The 6807-nt window shown below is 35.0% G+C and overlaps 1 long non-coding RNA gene across 1 annotated transcript; it reads left to right on the forward strand.

Moving 5' to 3' along the window:
* Positions 1-551: 551 nt before the first annotated feature.
* LOC111717555 (uncharacterized) lies at positions 552-3347 on the forward strand. The gene is made up of 3 exons (XR_002768813.1): positions 552-944; positions 2609-2677; positions 3315-3347. It is a non-coding gene; the product is annotated as an uncharacterized LOC111717555 (long non-coding RNA).
* Positions 3348-6807: the final 3460 nt, after the last annotated feature.

The raw sequence follows: 6807 nt of genomic DNA on the forward strand, positions 1-6807 counted from the left end.
AAGTGGATCCTATAGATCTTGCTCCTCTTGTCAGTGGGAATGCTCCCATTGTCACTGCCCCAGCCTCGGAGGTCGGAGACGTAGCTGAGGACATAGTTGAGGACGAGGATATGGATAAGGATACTGATGTCCTGGTGCGAACCATGCAGGAGGTGATGGATAGGTTAGCAAAGCTGAACCAGGAGCTGGAGAGTATGGTGTCCTCTACTCTGGAGGACACAAGCACCCAAGAGCCCCTTGCAGATCCCAACGTTAATGCATGGGACGCAAGGAAGGCCTGGGAGCGGGAGTTTAGCCTTTATCCCGAAGCAAGTAGGGAGGAGGTTTGCCCCAGGATTTATGTCCAGGTTGGGAAGCTGCTCCACAGATTACAGGAGCGGGCAGACCAGCATACCTGGAATAGAGATGATAAATATAGGATGGATGGATTGGCAAATATAGTAGTTCTGCACTTCAGATTGGATAAACTAACTGAGAGAGCTACTAAGTTGTAAAGGAACCATGGCTGATCATTAAACCATCTAGTTATCTCCACATTATAGTATGTATGCATTTATGAATATGTGAATAAATGTAACAACATTAATGCAAGCATGTTTATTACTTTGGGTGTTAATTATTACACAAGCAAGTAATTATATAAAGGTTTACTCCGCCTGATGGAGATAGCCCGAAGTATAATGTTGCCAGGTTGCAAAGATAAGTAATTGTATAAGGGTTAGCTCCAAGTGATGGAGATAACCCGATGTGGTGATCAGGCTGCAAAGATAATTGATCCTATACAAGTTACATAACTTGAAGTGTGATCTTATCAAAGTTTGCTGATTTAAGTTTGCCAATTTAATGCACATTTTTAGTAGTAAGAGAATACTACACAGCTCTGTATGTTTATTTTTTTAGGTGGCACTTCCTTTATACCTCATGAGATAGCTGTTAAAAAACAAGTAATTTTACAATTTTTTACAATTTTTTCAAAAACTTTATTTGTTATCGTTTTTATGAGATAGATGGTAAAAGCTCAAATTAAACACTGTAGGACGCAATCTATTTTCCATCTCTGGAAACTAGATAATAGGGGAAGATTAAATTTATACGAAATCACATGTAGGAGTTTGTGACGTTGCAGTTACCTTTTTTTTTGATTTAAGCACAAGTATGATTGACATATTTATTCTGTTACATATTGGAAAGACAAAACAACAGTACTTAGGTTAGATATAATATATATATTTTTGATTTTTAAATCTACTTAAAAAACATTTTACTGGTTTAGGCACATGAGCTCGGAGAGCCAGTATATCCTGTTCAGCTACGGGTAGGGTAATTAATCAAAATAAAAGAACATTATTTGTCCGATTTACTATCAAGTTTTGTCTTACAAAACTCTCTTATTGTTGATATTGAGATCAATGCATGATCTCATATTCTTGTTAATCTGCAGATTAGTTCAATCTTTATTTGATATCCATGCAAGTGTCTGAAATTCAACCAATCAGAGTGTTGTTTGCGGAATCAGAACAGCCAATCAGAAGCTGTGAAATTTTGCGTGCAACCAATCAAAGAACTTTTATTGGTCGGAACTCAGAAAGGATATCCAAAAGAGAGGATTCAGCAGAACATCAAAAGTGTCCACAGTGGATATAAAGGGTATCCAACACAAGAGTTTTCGGCTCTGTACAAATTGCTCTAGTTGGTATGAAATTTGTACTGCATACTGGAGGCTCGGTGCTGCATAGCAAATCTGGGAGGCTCATAGGGAGGGGGGTGCAAATTCGTCATTGCACCCCCCTTTCAGAAGAAAGGGGGGTGCACCTGCACCCTTGCACCCCCCCCTGGTTACGGGCCTGAGAGAGATAGAGAGAGAGATAGGGAGAAAGAGAGAGAGATATTCACGTATAAAGAGGACGGAAAAGGGATGGGGAGAGGGGCAGAGTATGGAGATGAGGCTGAATAAAACTGTTGATATTTACTTAAGACTTTAATATGAGACTTTAGAGACCACTTTAAATTATCTTTGATTTCCGATAGCCAATGAATTGAAAAACCTGGATAAAAATAAATTGAAAAACCTAGATAAAAATGAATTGAAAATACCTGGATAAAAATGAATTGAAAAACCTGGATAAGAATGAATTGAAAAACCTGGATAAAAATGAATTGAAAAACCTGGATAAGAATGAATTGAAAAACCTGGATAAANGAAAAACCTGGATAAAAATGAATTGAAAAACCTGGATAAAAAAGAATTGAAAAACCTGGATAAAAATGAATTGAAAAACCTGGATAAAAAAGAATTGAAAAACCTGGATAAAAATTAATTGAAAAATACCCCTTTTAGTAAATCGCTGAGTTAAAGACAATAAGTTTGATATCCAGCAAAGGAATTTAGTTTTTTTTTGTCACACACTCTGATTTTAAAATCATAGACCTTTGATATTTCCATGAGTTCTGTCAGATCATCTAGTCTAAGCCTAAAATATCAATAAAGAATTAAATTTAGTATTAATTTGTGTAACAAACGTAACAAACTTAAAGCCCCTTGGGGACTTTTCGTTATTGTCTATATTTGGTCCTAGAAGTACAAATAGCATCTACTGTTTTTATTCAGGAAATTCTTGATATAATTTATTCTGATACAGTCATTATCAAGATAGATGTAGAAGGTCATGAATGTAAGGTAACCATTTTTCAGACAATGTATAATTTTCTTTTGAAATCTGCAAAGGAATTTTTCACCTATTTCAAAATTCTCACAATACTACATTTTAAGAGGAATAAAACAACTAACTAACTCAGGCCCAAAATTTATAAAGTGTTTAGCAGAAAAGAACATAATTTTTGCCATAACCTCAAATTTTCTAATCCGGATCTATATATTTGAAACCTTAAATTATTAGATTTAGCAAAATGTTTAGTTTTAAATATCAAAGGTCTATAAGATGGTGTTGAAAAAATATTTGGATTGGAAAATCAGATTTTGTAGCAAAAACACATTCCCTTAATTTTCTTTAATTAGCTTTAATTTGCTTTGATTTGATTAATAAGGCATAATTATCTAATATTTTATACACCCGAGTATTAAAAATTTAGGAAAGTATTGAATTGGTATTCAATGACAAAGTCTTATTTATGTAAATCACTGAAAATTGACGCTTAACCTAAAAACCAAGTATTTACAAAAAAATGAGATATTAACGATAAGAAATGGTAAATAATGATTAAAACTTATATACATATATATAGCACATTTGATTTGAAAGAAACAGTTAGAAAATATAAAATCCTGTTTTGATTTAAAATATTTTTTTTTGCAGGCTCTTATTCCCTATTTAACGGAGAACATTAAGGAATTTATGCATCTATATAATAATATATTAAGTTGTAATCTCTGTTTGTCTGTCTGTCTGCTTGTTTGTCCGATCATAACTCAGGACCCGTATAGACCCAGCCACTCCTAAAGTGTGACTAGGACAGTCTCTGCGCCTAGTTTAGTCATCAGGCCTTTTCTTTAATATGTTCATATTTACAGACAAAACCATGTCTTATTGATATATCTTATTTTTCCACAACTTTGAGTTTGAGTTTATTGGGGGGAAAATCCTAAGAATTTGTTTCTATCTTCCTGTCTATCTTCTTATCTTTCTATCTATGTCATGGATTTATAATCTTGAACCAGATGTTAAATTTTCAGACACCTCCCCTTTCTATGAAAAAATTGTCTTCTCCCCCTATCCTCTCCCTCTCCTCCCCCCATGTCTTATAGCTGTTACAGGAATAGCTTGTTTAGTCAATTTTCCAGTCAAAATTAGCCAGATCTAGTTTAAACTGTTTAGATTGTGACTTATTTTGACAAAATGCAACTTAAAATTGCTTTTTTGTTTAACAAAATTTCATAAAAAATGAGATATAACAAAAATGTAAACCATTTATTTGCATTTTTGAATAGATAACTGGAGTTCTGTTTCGCGGATTTTTTTTTTCAATGTTCAAAAATATTTTGAAATTTTTAAATCACATTTTATTTCCTATGTCTTATAAAATACTAAAAAATTGGATAAAAATCAATAATCCACTCTCCCCTATCTTTCAGGTTCAAATCAATGAACCCACACTATCCCTATCATGGGACAATGTTGGTAATGTTAGCTTGGCTTGGTGCTATAAATAGGCAAAGATAGAATAACGGGGCATAGTTTTTCCCCTCACTAATATATACATAGTTTTTCAAAAAACCATTCTCATAGCTAGGATTACATTACAAGATGCAGAACTGAAAGAGGAGGTAATTAAGCTAGTCATAGATAACTTCTCAATGTTGGCTTTACATCCTAATCACTACAGGAAGACAGATATATTGAAGCTGAGGATAGAGTTAGAGCCGGGAGCAGTGCCAACAAGACCCTTAAATCCAGATCAGAGAGTGAATCTCAAGGAGCAATTGGATGAGTGGATCCAACAACCCAACAACCATAAAACCTGTGAAGAACACAAGATTAATTGGTGTATTTTAAAAGAGTGACCCGTCAATATCCTGTGATAATTCATGTGTTGTCGAGGTGAATGTTGACGATTTGATCATGGGTCTAGGACCGAGTTTTTACACAGTGAAAACTTGAATTTATTTCACAAGATAAACACGGATTTTTACATGAGAAAATTATTTTTCTCCCATCTACTTCAATTACATTTTTTAAAAACCCCAGGAAGGGGGGGGGGATATAATTACATTAAGCATCTTGAACATGTAAACTTTAAACTTTTCTTATCAAAAAGTGATATTTCAAGTCTAAATAATGTTCATTAAGTTAATGTGTTCATAATTGTAAGAATGCTCCTTCCTTCATATATCTAAAAGATGGATATTCCAAATACAATACAATGTGAAACTTTTCTATACTATGCTCATGCTTGTTATAATCTGAAAAATTTATGTCAGTTAAACTATTTCATTTTACTACAATAAACTTTTAGTTCCTAAAAGATGAGCAGAGACACCAAGTGTTGTGATTTTGCAACTCTGTTAAAAATGAAAGATGAAATTCTTCCCCTGATATCTCAAATATTTTAAGCATGATATTTACAAGAATTAAAATCTAGATATGCTGGCATTCCGGTCATGATTAACACGCTGGGAATATGCCAGTCCTTGCACTGGTATCTTTGCTACGAGCACAACATGTGAAAAAACGACAAGAATTGGACTATAGAATTATCTCAAATATATTGCACATGATAATTACGAGAATTAAAATTAAAAAATTCTGGCATTGCATTACTTGAGTTTAACACAACAGGAATATACAAGATCTTGCACTGGTTTAATTTGCTATGTGTACAACATGTGAAATAACAATGAGAATTTTCAAAGAATATTTTCGCTTTTTTTACCCGTGCTTTACACAGGAGGAATCTTTAAGATTGTGAAAAGTAGATTTACCACAAGTGTATTTAGTGAATTAATTACGTGAATTATCAACCAGTTCTCCATCATGCTAATCTCATTGAAAACCTGTGCTTTGTTTGTTGGGAAGGGATTATTGAACCAGCAAACAGTCCCTTGGCATCACCACTAGTTTCATTCAAAAAGAAGGATGGAAGGACAAGATGGGTTACAGACTTGAGGCAGCTGAATGACATCACTATCAAGGATGCTTACCCTAATACCGACATCCAGGAGAATTTGCAGAAATTAAAGGGAGCAAAGATGTTCACATCAATTGAAGCATGTGGCCTGTACCAGGCCATTCAGATAGCCATTCAGATAGAAGTTGGGAGTAGGGATTGTACAGCATTACATTAGTCCATTAGACACATTCGATTATATACGGATGCCATTTGGTTTGTTGAATGCAGGCAGTGTGTATAGCCAGATGTTAGATTTGGCACTTGCCCATTTGCCAGTGGAGTACTGTTTGTCATACCTTGAGGATATTCTGGTGTACTCTATGGATACTTGGGATCATCTAAAGCATTTGAGGAGCATTGTGCAAGCACACACAAAAGCAGGGGATCAATTTCCAATCTAAGAAGACCAAGATATTACAGACTGAGACCAAATATTTAAGACATAAAGTGAGCCAGGGAGGAGTACAGATGTTAGATCAATATGTGAAGGATATACAAATTGGCCATGCCCAACTAGGTTTTACAGGTTACTACAGAGGATTTATACCCAGGTATAACTCCTTTGACCAACAGGATGAACAGTATGAAGAAAGCGGAGAAATTTGTTTGGACTGAAGACATGGAGAAGGATTTTCTCCAGTTGAAGGCAGAGTTTTCAGCAGGATGGATACAGGCATATCCTGATTTTGATTCAGAGGAACCATATATCCTTACGACAGATTGGTCGGCTTTGAATAATGCAGGAGTTCTGTCACAAAAAGAAGATGGTGTGGAGCACTTCCTGGCCTGTTGGGGCCAGAAGTGCAATTGGTATGAGGCACATTATTCAAGTGCTAAAGTTGAATTGTTGGCTTTGGTGAAGTGCATGACGAAGTGGGAGCATATTCTGAAGTAACAGATCCCCTCTTTAGTGTATATAGATGCTGCTAGCTTGAAGTATATAGTTAACTTTAAGTCAGAAGCGACAATATTTCAATATTGGTATGCAGAGTTGGCACAGTTTGAAATTATAGTGATCCATAAAAAGGGAAGTGAAAATGTGAATGCAGATGCTTTATCCCAAGCTAAGCATCTAGATGAGCCTACAGAAGAAGAGAATAAAGAACATTGTGAAGATAATGAAGAGGGAGAGATGAAGATAACCTTAGCTTCAGAATTAAAGGGGAACCCAGAGGAGATAGG

The sequence above is a fragment of the Eurytemora carolleeae genome, unplaced genomic scaffold (genome assembly GCF_000591075.1).
Source record: "Eurytemora carolleeae unplaced genomic scaffold, Eaff_2.0 scaffold2752, whole genome shotgun sequence".
NCBI classification, from domain to species: domain Eukaryota; kingdom Metazoa; phylum Arthropoda; class Copepoda; order Calanoida; family Temoridae; genus Eurytemora; species Eurytemora carolleeae.